This window comes from Fukomys damarensis, unplaced genomic scaffold, assembly GCF_012274545.1.
Source record: "Fukomys damarensis isolate Sample0158 unplaced genomic scaffold, DMR_v1.0_HiC HiC_scaffold_25, whole genome shotgun sequence".
NCBI lineage: Eukaryota > Metazoa > Chordata > Mammalia > Rodentia > Bathyergidae > Fukomys > Fukomys damarensis.
The window spans coordinates 21,189,668-21,202,692 of NW_022900937.1; the positions used below are offsets into that span (position 1 = coordinate 21,189,668).

A 13,025-nucleotide genomic window follows, 5' to 3' on the forward strand; every position below is an offset into this window, starting at 1 on the left:
TCTGTCCCAGGATCCTTGCTCCTGGCCACCCCCATCTCAGTCTTGACTTACCTATCATGGGAAAAGGAAAAGAGCTACACTAAAGGAGGAGTATTTGGATCTACCGTGGTTTTGTGTGGTTTTGGCCAGTGCTGGGCAGTGCTAAAGCTTGAACCCTAGGCCTTACACATGTTGGGCAAGCACCCTGCCACAGAGCTACATCCCCAGCCTGGATTCATGCCAGGGACACTACAAATGTTTGTATTTACCTCCTGAGCCACAGGAAGACGACAGGACAAAGATGACTGTGACAAGCTGAGGTCACAGATACAGTTCAAAACAGTAGTAGGCCAGGGAGTGCTTTGTGTGGAGCTCTTTGTAGATGCCTAGCTGACCTACCCCAAACTGGTTTCCACACATTCTTTCTGCACATATGCTAATATTAATATCATCAATCAATTAATGCCTATGAGCATTGGTTATGAGCAAAGTAAGCTCCATAACCTGATGTGTTCAGTTTGCTTTCATAGATCAACTTGAGCTGGAATTGGGGGTCATTCCTCACTTATGATCCTTCTCCCCAATGTGGTAGGCAGAATAGCTTGGAAGTGTGCTATCCTTTCTGGACCATCCCACAGAGAAAAGCAGATTCTTGGTTTGTATGTGCTGTGCAGGGTGTTAGAAAGCAACTGACCACGTACTCAGTTCTGGGTTCTCAGACAGCCACCACACTGTGCAAGCTTCTGGGCAGGCTCAACCTCTTTCTCCACCCTCAGCCCGTTCTGCCCACTTGGCAGATATCACCGGGGAGACGAGAGCATGGCACTGGAGTCTGACTAAGAAGAGGACATTTAGAAGTTCTGGAAGATTCGACTCTCTTACAGACCTTTGACTCTGAGGGCTGATCTTCTGGTTTCCTCCTCTTCCAGCCTGTGTCTTCAGCCCTTCTCGGCTCGTCCTTGGGAGAAGTCTGGGGGTGTGACAGCCCCCAGAGAAGCCCAAGGAGTGTGGGACTCGGCGTGTGGCAGGGAGGGGAGCATCCTGGTGACCACAGGGCTCAAGGGAGTAGAGAGAAGAGGGAAGAGAGAGTCCATGGATGAGAAAGGGGCAGATCTATGATACCTCAAGCCTTTTCAGAATAAAGTACGGTATTCCCACCCCACTGAGCAGTGGAATAGGACCAAGGAATCCCTCAGTGGTGTTGTCCCAGTGTAGCCTTTCCTGTTTGTTGTAAGTGGCTTCAAGTCCAAACTTTGAAAAAAAACAAAAAAACACTCAACACATCCTTCTGCCTCTGCAGGACTGACAGACTGAGGTATGACTTTTGGGAAAAGTATCCTCATCTTCCCAACATTGTGAGCCTCGTAGGAAAACTAAAGATCCTGCAATTACCTCTGCAGGAAGTGCCGTATCACCAGCAGAACACACCAGAACTTCAGGCAGCCAATATGGAAACTTTTCCTCATTGTTGACTTCAAACATCTGTATCCGAAGTCTCGAATCTAGGTCCCAGGTGTTAGTGAAGAGCCTATAAGGAGACATGGTCTGTGGAGGACCCCTTGACTGTCTGTGGAAGCTGCTGTCCATCTCTACTGACTGTGAGCACTGAACCCGTTCCACGCTTGCAATGACACACATTGGCTGAGTGCCCAAGGAGCTGAGGGAGGCTGCAGAGGACTAGCCATGACCTCTCCCCCTGCAGGGAGATCTAACTCAGTATGATCCATACGGGGGCTGAGGGGATGGCACACTATAGCCGGGAGAGGCCAAGTCGGTGGACCAACCCCACTCTTGCAGGGCAGAGACCCACCCTCATGTGTTCCCCAGCTGCAGCCAGAGTTGCTCAAAGGCGTCCAGTACTGACTGTGGAGGACACATTTCTCCCCGAGACTAATGGTTTTCTGTCTCATCTGTAAAGATCTTTTAGGGAGATCCTCAACAAACGATTTTAGCTTCTCATAACTCAAGTCAATCCAGCATATACTGAAGGCCTACAGAATAGGGAAAGAATGTTGCCTCTGACCTCGTGTCCCCTGTTTTCACTCTCCTGGGGGTGGCTGTGAACCCCAAATCATTGCTTGGCAGCCAGCACAAAATCCCCAGCCCCGGCTGAGCCATTTAATAGGTCCTTAAGTTGAATGTTTGGAAATTTTCTGGAGAAAAGAAGCCATTTCCCTAAGTATCCAGGAATATTTCATGCAGCTACATTTCAACCCTTTGCACTTCTTCCTGTTACAAAGGATGGCTTGCTGCTGCCCCAGCCCAGGGCAAGTTACCACCGGTGAGCAGGGTCTTGTTCCTCTTTCCTTCTGAAGGACTTGACATCTTTCCATGCATCATCGATTTTCCCACTTCTAATAGTTCACCCCACTGTCATCCCAACATGTGCTAGCATCCCTTATTATATTTAAAAAGTAAGAATGAAATAGATGTCTCCCCTGCTGCTTTGTTCCTTCTCCATATTTTTTTTTTGTCCTCTTTATAGCCTCTGAAAGTCCCAAAACAACTGTTGCTACTATTTTTACTTCCCCCTTTTCTGTTCTTTCTCTGACCCATACTAATTAGGCTTTGGTCTCTACCATAAAACTGAAACCACAATTCTCAGGGACCCCAACGGTTCGGTCTCTGGTCAGTTCTTCTCTGCCTATCTTAGGCCATTCTGTCCGTGACTTCTCAAGAGATACCTTTAAAATGCAAATCAAACCTTGTCAGTCTTGTGCAAAACTTAGAATGAAATCCAAGCAGCCAAGGTGGTCCCTCTTCATCTGTCTGCCTCTGTCACTTTCTCTTCCTCGTCACCTTCTCTCCTTATTCTCGTGACCCTCGCCTTACTGATTTTCAGGTCACTAATTTTATTCTTGTGTTACTCATGGCATTCCTGGTTCTGGTACCTGTTCCCTAGAATGCTGACCCCTGAATCTTTGCATCTTTGCTCCTGTGCATTCTTATTCCTCAGTCGTGTAATGGTTATTAATTTATTTAGTTGTTTATTATCTGTCTCTAAGATGATAGGATATAAATTTCATGTCAAGAATTTGGTCTAGTTCACAAACGTATCACTGGTTCCTGAAATAGAGCCTGGCATGTGAAAGAGATTTCAGAAATATCTGCTGCATGAGTGAGAAATAAGAACAGCTGGGATTTATTGAGCATTTACTATATGCCAAACACAGTAATCAGAGCATTGTCTCGTTGAATTCTCAGTGCAACCCTATGAGAAGTTTCTTACTACTTTACCTGCTTTTGTAGCAGAGGAAGCTGCAATGTGAAAAGAAGAAACTCATCTAAGACAATATAGTTACTAAGGGATAGAGCTGGGTCTTGGATCCGGGTTGGTCTCCCTCCAAAGCTCCTGCTCCTGGCCTCTGGATCATGCTGCCCTCAATGACAGAAGAATCTCAGCTGGAGTCCCAGGACATCTTTTTTTCAGATTCCCTGTTTAAGAATTCTGCATGTGGCTGCCACACACTCTTTTTCCACTGTACAGCCTTACTGGGAAAAGCCAGCATTGCTTAGGAAGAGCTGCACACTCTCTGCCTGCACCCTACAGCTGGGTGCGTGTGGAGCCCTGAGAGCCATTGGGGCAGGAGGGGTACTGTCTCCCCCTGAAGACCCAAGTTTCCAATGCCCCTGTCTGGTCTCTGATGTTGGGCAGACTCCACACGTTTTTCCTGCTGCCTTCACTTTTCTCATGCTGCTTTCTTTCTTTCCTCCTCTGGCAGAGAGTGGGGCTCTCTTTAGGAGTTACTCTGTGCCGCTACCACCACCCCTCCCCGTAACCCTCTGGCCTAGAGGTTGCCTAGCAACAGTGCTCAGGCCCAGCCGCTCTAAGTTAAGCCTTAAGAGGGGCAGGAGTTGGTGGATTGAGGTCCCTCCTGCACCCCTGTGAGTGGGCAAGGCTGAGGTAGGTTCTGGTCTCCTACAGTGTCCCCAGCTGCCTACAGTGGTGATCCACTCCCTAACACCTCTGTGTGGGTTAATCGTGACTGCCAGCAGGAGTGGATTAATAGGCTCCCAGACGGTAGGTAGAATGTGTGGGCACTAACCTCATGAGGGGTTAACCCGTCAATATTTTCATAACTGAACCAACAGGCTGTTCAGAGAGGGCCTAGTTGGAGGAAGCAGGTCATGCAGGTCTGAATTCAGGAACTCTGTCTGGTCCCTGGCCTCTTCCTCATGGGGTCTTTTCAGCTGCTATGAGGTTAACAGCTTTTCTCCACTGTCCTCTCCTACCACTGTGTTTATGCCTTGGAGACAGCTGATGATAGAATGAAACCTCTGAAAGTGAACCCAAATAAACTTCTCCTCCTTAGACTGTGGGTGTCTGGCATTTTGTCCCAGCAATAGAAAGCGGACCAGCACACCCTTCTATTGTCCACCTCCCCCCACACTTGCTTGCTGAGATCACATTAAGTGGTATCCAGTGGATTTCTCTGTCTCTCCTCCTTTGAGACAAGGCCTTGCTGTGTAGCCCAGGCTGGCCTTGGGCTTCCCACGACCTTGCTTAGCCTCCCGAGTGCTGGGATTACAGGTATGTGCCACCATGCCCAGCACACTAGCAGAGTTCTCTTCTCAGGACCTGCCTTTGTGGACATTCAACTTAAGACAGACTCGCTCTTCTAAATCTGCACTGCCCTTGAGCTGAACAATACCCAGGACTGTCCAGGGAAGAGCCAGCCATCTCCTCCCAAGAGTAGGTCACTTCCTGAAGAAGTGAGCTTGAAGGCACAGTCTCTCTCAGCCCCCTGTGGTGGACCCTGTTCTGTAGGACCAGCCCACATCAAAGGCATGAGAACGAATCCACTTTTCTCTGTAATGTGCCTAGGAGGGAACCTGGCTTGTAGTGGGTGCACAACCCACGGGACTTCCTTTTGGTTTGATTTTTGAGGCAGGGTCTTGATATGTAGTCTAGGATGACTTTGAATTCACTAGGTAGCCCCACCTGGCCTTGAATTTGGCTCCTCCTGCCTCAGCATTCTGAGTGCTGGGATTTACACATGTGCCCATTTTGGGGGCCTGGCATGTCTGCCTGTGTGGACCAGCGCTTCGGACCTATCACATGGATGCTGCAGTCCCCAGACAACTGTACTTTTCAGGCTCCCAAAGAAGCAAGAACCCAGTTCCTGCGAGTGCTGAGGTTGGACCAAAGCAGCCTCAAGCAGAAATCCCAGAGTCCAGCACAGATATGGTTTGCTCCATGATCTCAGGACAGAGCTTGTCTTCCCTGCCAGTCCAGCTGCCTGTGAGTCTATAGCCAGACAGTTGGTCTTTTTAATGCCACGCTCTGGAAATATGTCAGTTGCCTGACGATGGCTTCCTTGGGAGAGCGGCAGAGTGTACATTCTGCCCATTCATGTTGTGTTTCCCATGACTCCTTCCTTTGCTATTCACTAACAAGGCCCATGGCAAAACCCATAGGTAATGGCACCTTGCAGTGTGTGTTCTGCTCAGCTGTACAATGTTTTCCTTAAAGAAACACACACCTGGAAATGGTTCCTGTATGCTTTCCAGAGGAACCCTTATAATCTGTGTGGATATCCTTTACTTTGCAACCCAGGATAAATATTTACTCTCATTCCTTAGTGTCAGGAGTGGGTTCAATAAATATTCAGGTGACCTTTGTCTGTTTGCAAGAGTGGGTGATGAGAATGGTCAACTGGGTCATTTCCATTGGCCCGATTCTTAGAAAGCCATTGTCATAATATCCAAGCGGAAATTATGGACTCAGGAAAAGAAAGAGATGAAAGTCTGGAGCTATCTTCAAAGGGTAGTAATTTTAAGCTATGGGAACAGGCAAGACTTCTGTGGAAGAGGAGAGAAACGGAGGAAAAAGCCAGGCCCTTGTTGTTTCGCAAACTTGAGGAAGGGAACCATTACGACACTGGGACATAAGCTCTAGACCAGGATTGGATTATCTTAGACATGCAGGGACACATACGGTCACCTAAAGCTAGGGTTAGTCTACTGAGGGGGCTGGTGATGATGCTGGACCTTCGCCACAGCCCTGACACTTGTTCCATGGTGGTGGGAAGTGGGGAAGAGGCAGTGGTTAGACACAAGCCAGAGGCATGAGGTGTTTTGCCAGCGTCTCCACTGGGGTCATCGTGAGGTCCTGGACCTTGTCAGCCCTTGGCTAGCCAGAGCTTCCCTCCAATCTCCATTCCCCCAAGAAAACAAGGTAGATGCGGGGAGGATAGGAGACAGCTGTGCTCTGCTTTCCAAGGGCCTTGGGGAGAAGGACCAAATGTAGGAAATTTGATAGAATTGTCAAAAGAATATAATTATCTAAATTGTTTAAAGTTCCATTTCTATGATAAACATTTTTTTCATTTTATATTTAATCTAACCATGAGCACATCCATTCAATCCCTCAATTTAATTATAATGTACCTTTGTTTCCAACCCAGTCCCTCTGGTCTGTGCTCTCCTATCACTTCTGGGATCTTCATTCATATTGAAAGACAAATAGAAAACTCATTTCTTGACCTGGGTTTCTGCTTCAGTCCGGATTTCAACAAGTTCAGGTGCAGTACCTTCCATTTTCTTGCTCACCCCTTCCACCCCGCTCTCCCACCATCTGTTACTGTTGTGTTTCCCACCAGCTGAAGAGTTCTAATGGAATTAATCTGATTTTGTAGGCTCAGAGGAGCTCGGTGATCACATCTGAGGGAACCCAAATGGATGCTCAAAGAAGCAACTGGATCCAGGTTGGTTACAGCCAGCTTGACTAGGTTCTAATCAGGTCAGATCTAATCTTCCTAGACTGAGTGGAGAAATCCAGCTCAAGCAGGATGAAACAATTCCAAATGGAAACAGATCAAATTCAGGGAAGAACATGCTGATGGAGATCGGATAAACAGGCTTCCAACTTGTTCTTATTGGATTAGACCAAATGAGTAGAATCATGGTGGGGCAGAAGAAGGAAACCAGGCGAAGCCAGGTGATACTGTTTTTATTAGAGGAAAACGGTGTAAAACGATTCTTTTTTTTTGTACCGGATATTGAACTCAGGACTTTGGGCTTGGGAGGCAAGTATGGTGCCACTGAGCTAAATCCCCAGCCCCTTTAAAATGATTCTTAACAGAGCAAACACATTCTAACTAAACAAGTTTAAAATCATAATTATCAAGGTAGCCTGGTTTAAACAAGATCAAATCAGCTCTAATTGCGCTAGCTTTACCAGCTGTGTTAATTAAAATGCGTTGACCAGTTTAAACCAAATGGCTCTGACATAATGGATACATAAATATGTTATTAACTATTTATTGGGGAAAAGATGGAGGAAATTATAGAGGGTGTTATATTTTCTACCAGCATTTTCATATGGGATTTGAACTGAGATGTTTATGCATGTTAAGCAAATACTGTATCCCCTGGCCTGGTATTATATCTTATAATTCACATTTTACTTTCATAGATCATCAAAAGTTACCGTTGTTCCTCTGTATTTGTGGAGATTAATTCCAGAACAGTCTAAGGACACCAAAATCCTTGATATTCAAGTCTCTTGTGTAATATTGTACAATATTCATGCATAACCTATGATTATCTTCCCATACATTTTTTTTTGTTAGTCCTAGGTATTGAACTTAGAACCTTTACTCTGAGCTACATCCTCAGACCTTTGTTTGTTGTTTGTTTATTTATTTATTTTTCTTTTCTTTTCTTTGTTTTTTGAGACCAGGTCTCACTAAGTCACAAGCTGTGCAGGCTGTGCTTGAACTTGTGATCCCCTGCCTTAGCCGCCTGGTGTGCTAGGACTATGGATATGCACCGCCAACACAGGGCTCTGCCATATACTCTAAACCCTATATGTGTTACAGTTTCTATTACAATGTAAATAGTCACTACAGGGTGCCGTTTAGGAAATAATGATGAAAAAGGTCCACACAGGTTGTGTACAGTTGCAGTCTTTTCCCAAAATATTTTCACCTACAGGTGACTAAACCAACAGGTGCAGCATCTATGCATATGGAAGGGTTGACTGTATATATTTTTGAAAATTAAAAATAATCTATTTACTGATTAAGCACCCCAAATGTAACATTCATTGATTTGTAGATTACTTAACACTGAAACCCTTTCTTACGTTGTTTACTCTCTTCAGCCATAATCGAGTTGGTGGAAGATGCTTGCCAAAGTCTTTTTTTCCGCCAGCTGTCTAGAGACGAGGTTCCCTCGTGGAAGTGAACTTGATGTCTATGCCCTAACCTACTCAAAAGATAATTTTGAAGGAAGATTTTTTTTCATGGAGATAATACACCTGAATCATTTCATCAAAATAAATCAGAAGGACCCAGACCCACAACAGGACACATTTCCAAAGGGAAATGATTCCTTCAGATCTATGACACTGCCTCACGAGGCAGTGCTGCTTTCCTAGGAAATCTTTTGATCACACGAACTTCTGAACAGTCCTTCTATAAATCAGAATATAACTTTCCAATAAAAGTCTTTTTCACTTTTTTATTCAAAGACTTTGTGAACTAAGCCGTCCTTTGGTATAAGGGCATTCATCACTTTTACATAGTTGCAGGCTTCCTGGCAAATGGAGGCTGTAAAAATGAATTCAGAATCGTGTTGACTTTCTAGGAGCCGTGTGAACTGATATACAGTCATGCTTATATATCCAAATGGCAAACTAGCCAGAGAAGTAGCCAGAAAAGATATAGAGACTAAGAAGCCAAATTAAATTATAATGCAATTCATGGTAAAACTGAAGTGGAAAGGTAATTCATGTGAACCACATTTAAAAAAAATATATTTCCCAGACAGAAAGAAAATATTGGACTTTTATGTTTCAAAACCAGACATCTAAAGCCTACAATCCCTGTCTAATCAAATGAAAGTTTCTTAAACAATTCTCTGCCAATAAAATTTATCCCCAGTTGTCTAAACTGGTTGCAATTGGATTAAAGTGAGAGCTGCCTTTTCATGGTCCCACAGTGACCTTGGGCTTGGCCAGATTGTAAAGTAAAAACAATGCCTGCCCCTGACTCCAGTGGTCCCAGTACCCACCATCACACCCCCCTCTGGCCACACAAATCGCTGCCTAGCTGGCAGGGGAAGAGGTTTTTTATGTACCAGAAGCCCCCACATTTTCTTGTACACTTGAGAGAGATGTGTATGCTTCTGTTGAGCTGGACAGTCTATAAATTTCAATTAGATTCAGCTAGTTCTACATTTTTGCTGATTTTCTGTGTATTTATATGATCAATTATTGAAAGAGAAGTTTTAAAGTCTTCAACAATAATTGTGTATTTGTCATTTCTCCATTCAGTTCTAACAGTTTTGGGTTTTTGTATTCTTGATTTCTGTTGTTGGATGTGCATACATTTAGGATTGCCCTGTCCTTTATGAACAGATTCTTTTTATCATTATGCAGTGTCTCCTCTTTATCCCTATACTCTTTCTCTTCTGAAGTCTAATATTAAAATAGTATTACAAGGCTCTTTTAATCAGTTTTAACATGTTTTTCATATTTTTTATTTTGAACACACACATATATTTAAAGCAAATCTCTTTTAGGCAGTAGGTAGTTGTAACATTTTTTAAAAATTATTTTACTGTCTGCTTTTAACTTGTAGATATAGTGGCCAGATTGTAAAATAGCCTTATTGGATTTTTCCTCCAGAATCTATGTCCTTTTAAAATCTCTTCTCCCTAGTATGGACAGGGCCCATGAATTGTTCTAGCCAATAGAAAATGGCAGAGGTGGTAGCATGTCACTTCCTAAGTGAAGTTACTAACACTGTAGCATCTACCTTGCTGGTAAGCTGTGTCAGCACATCCTCTCCCTTCCTGGCTCTCACTAAGCAAGTTGCCAGGTTGGAGAAGCTCAGGTGTCATGAACTGAGGGCAGCCTCCAGGCTCCAGCCACCCAAATACCGAGACCCACTGTCTAAGAGCCCCAGAGAAACTGAGCGGTCCTGAAAACCAAGCTCAGTCAAGCCTACAGATGTGACCCTCGCCCTGGCCAACATATTGGTCATAGGTGTGGGAGAAATGCTGGAGCAGAGCACCCAGCTGGGCCATGCTGAGATTCCTGGCCACAGGAACTGGGAAATAATAAATTCATGTTGTTTAAAACTAAATTTGTGCTAATCTGTTATGTAGAAAGTGACGACTATATAATGTACTTGAATTGTGTTATATAAAATTAATGTTTTATGTAGATCACCATGTATCTATTTTATGTCTGTTCTTTATTTTTAAAAAATTTTCTCTCGGGCTAGGGCTTTAGCTCAGCAGTTCGGTGGCCTGCCTTGCAAGCGCAAGGACCCGAGTTCTCGCATCTACATTCTTTTGAAATATGTGAATTTTTTTATTCTAACTTTTATGAGTATTTGTCTTTATCTTCTTAAAAATTAGGTACTCTAAGAATTCAAGTATGCATTCTTTCCTTTTCACAACCTATAAGGAATTTTATAAGTTCAAGTGAAGTATGGAAAACTTACCACTGTATAGTTACCATTGGCAGCCTTACTTTGCATAGTCCTCATAATACTGCCTAATGTTGCATTGAAAACTGCATCAGAATATCACAAGTGTTATACTTTTTGCTTTCAACTGAAACATTTTAAAGAACCTAAGTTCTACTCTATTTTCCAAAATATTTGCCAGTTTGGCTGCTCTTACTTTTGACTAATGTTACAAGTCTCCCTCTGATATGAATTCTCTTGCCATGAAGAATTTTCTTTAACATTCCTTATAGAAGAGATCAGGTGGCAATAGATTCTTGTCGTTTTCCTCTATCTGGAAGCATCTTTATCGCATCTTCCTGTCTGAAGTTTGCCTCGTGAACTGTGATTCCCATGTCAGTTCTGTTTTCAAAGTGCGGTGTCATTCAGGTTGGTCCGTACGTGGACCACCAGGGACGAGTCCTGGGCCTGGAGTTTCAGTTCTCGTAGTATGTGGTGTGCAGTGTGGGGTAAGAGTCACATATCCACATATGCCCAGCCTGGAGATGACCACAGGAATCGAATCATATAAGCTTATGGGACCTCTGTTTTAACTTTCTACGTCCCTAGCCTCCCCAACATGATCTAGCTTCCGGGATTTCACTTCCCAGTCCTCCAGCCTGCAAGCTGAGGCTTCCGTCTTCCTCCTCTGCCCCTGTTGGCTGTGACCAGTTCTGTGTCTGAACTTAAGTGGCAGGGGGACAGAGATTGAAAAACAGGAATAGAGATTTGCTGCACATCCTTGTGATCACTGCTTGTCCATCAGACTGAATGGTTCCCTCCCTCAGAGATTTAGGTTCCTAACAAGCACCACCACCACCATCATCACTGCTGCCACAAACATTGTCTGTGAGCGGAGACAGGATGAGGGGGTGGGAGGAGAGAGGGTGGGGTGGGGAGAGCGAGTAGCATTCCCCACCTTTTAGGAATCCCCTCTGCTGTCTTTTGGACCAAACAGAGGACTTCTGTTGGAATTCTTTCTGTTTGCCCCTGGTGTACAGTTATGAGGCTCTGGCTGCCTTTGAGCCCAGGGTGGAAAGAAAATACTACAAGATAAAATATTACAGTACCGCAGGAGGGGAAATAAAATGTCAAAATCACTGTTGGTGATTTGAATTCTGGCTTCCTTCCCCAATCAAATTACTACAATTTATGTTTCAGAGCATTTGATAGTCATTCTGTTCAGTCTGTACAGAATTTATAGTTTCATTTAATGCATCCTTTCTTATTCCTTTTTTTTTTTCAGGAATCAAGCTCTTTGTTTCTTTCTTTGTTTTTGTTTTAGGGAGAAGGTTGACCTCGAACTCCTGGGTTCCTGTGAATCTCTTGCCTCAGCCTCCCAACTATCTGGGCCTGCAGGTATATGCCACCATACTTTTGTCACTAGTGATACATGCATGGCTGTACAATCAGGGAGCTTGTACCATTGGTGGCAGATGTGGTACAATCATGCATTAGATAGTCATGTATGTACCACTGGTGGTTCAAGTCACTGGATAGAGAGATGGCCCCCTCATGAACATACTGAATCATTGACCATGTGGAAAATGTTATCTTCATTTAGGCACAGTATATAGAATTTGCCCCACCCACTTTTATGTTTTAAAAAGTCTATTGACAGAAATAGCACTTTATTTTTTAACTCAATTCAATTTTTATTGGGTCATGCTTGCAGTACATAATAATTACTTCCCTCATAGGGAGTTGGTACATGTACATAACACATCTCAACTCTGTTTTCATCACCTTCCCCTTCCCTGCTCTCTCCCCCACTTCGTCCATCTCTTGGTCTCCTTCCCTTTTTTTTATATATATTCTTTTTTTTTTCTTTTTATTGAGTTTATTGGTACAATCTAGGTATACACTATAGTTACATTCATTATTGGGATCCTGTGCCTTTACATGACAGGTCTTGGTTCTCATTTTTTTCCCTTGTCCCTGCCCTCCCTTCACCCCCTCCTCCCCTCCCCATTTACACTTTATTTCCATTTTTTCAATTTCTCATATTTTTTCCTCTCCCTTATTACCTTTCCCCCACCCTTCCCACTTTCCCTACACCTTTAGCCCTTTACTTCCTATTTAACATTATTAATTATCTCATTAGGATCCTGTGTACTATTATAGTTTTTCATACTAGAGAAACTATTCGGTATTTCAGTTAAAGAAATCTCTGTATGAACATTAAAAATAAGGAATCCTAAAATAAAACTAAAACAGAAAGTAAAAGAGAAAAGGCAATGATGTAAGATTAAAATAATCCTTAATTCTGAAGATGAAAATGGTCCCTTAACATATTTAAATTGCTTCTTGATCTTGTAGTCTTATCTTCTTTTTTTTTCATTATTTAGAGAATACTTTTTTGTTTCTGTAATCAAACCCACATAGATATGCCCTTACCAATTTAATACAGTGCATTACCCCTGTACAAATGGAAAAAAAATAAAATAAAAATTAAAAAAATCAACATTTCTAGACCAATATGGCTGTCCATTTCTGTACAATGCCAACTCAACACAATAAATTGGGATAACTTTTTGCAAAGTTGACAGCACTGTTAAAGTTTGCAAAAATTCAAATTTTATATAT

General features: G+C 43.3%; 1 long non-coding RNA gene across 3 annotated transcripts in view; it reads left to right on the forward strand.

The window, feature by feature from the left end:
• LOC104864482 overlaps positions 1 to 13,025 on the forward strand; it is a 51,335-nt gene that overhangs the window by 34,212 nt on the left and 4,098 nt on the right. For 2 of the 3 annotated variants that reach the window (XR_004514324.1, XR_004514326.1), the window contains 3 exons: positions 6,387 to 6,503; positions 6,618 to 6,686; positions 11,725 to 11,798. This is a non-coding gene — a long non-coding RNA (uncharacterized LOC104864482). Of the gene's footprint in view, positions 1 to 3,617; positions 4,001 to 6,386; positions 6,504 to 6,617; positions 6,687 to 11,724; positions 11,799 to 13,025 lie in introns of those variants that run through there. The other variant, XR_780915.2, reaches the window with a different exon arrangement.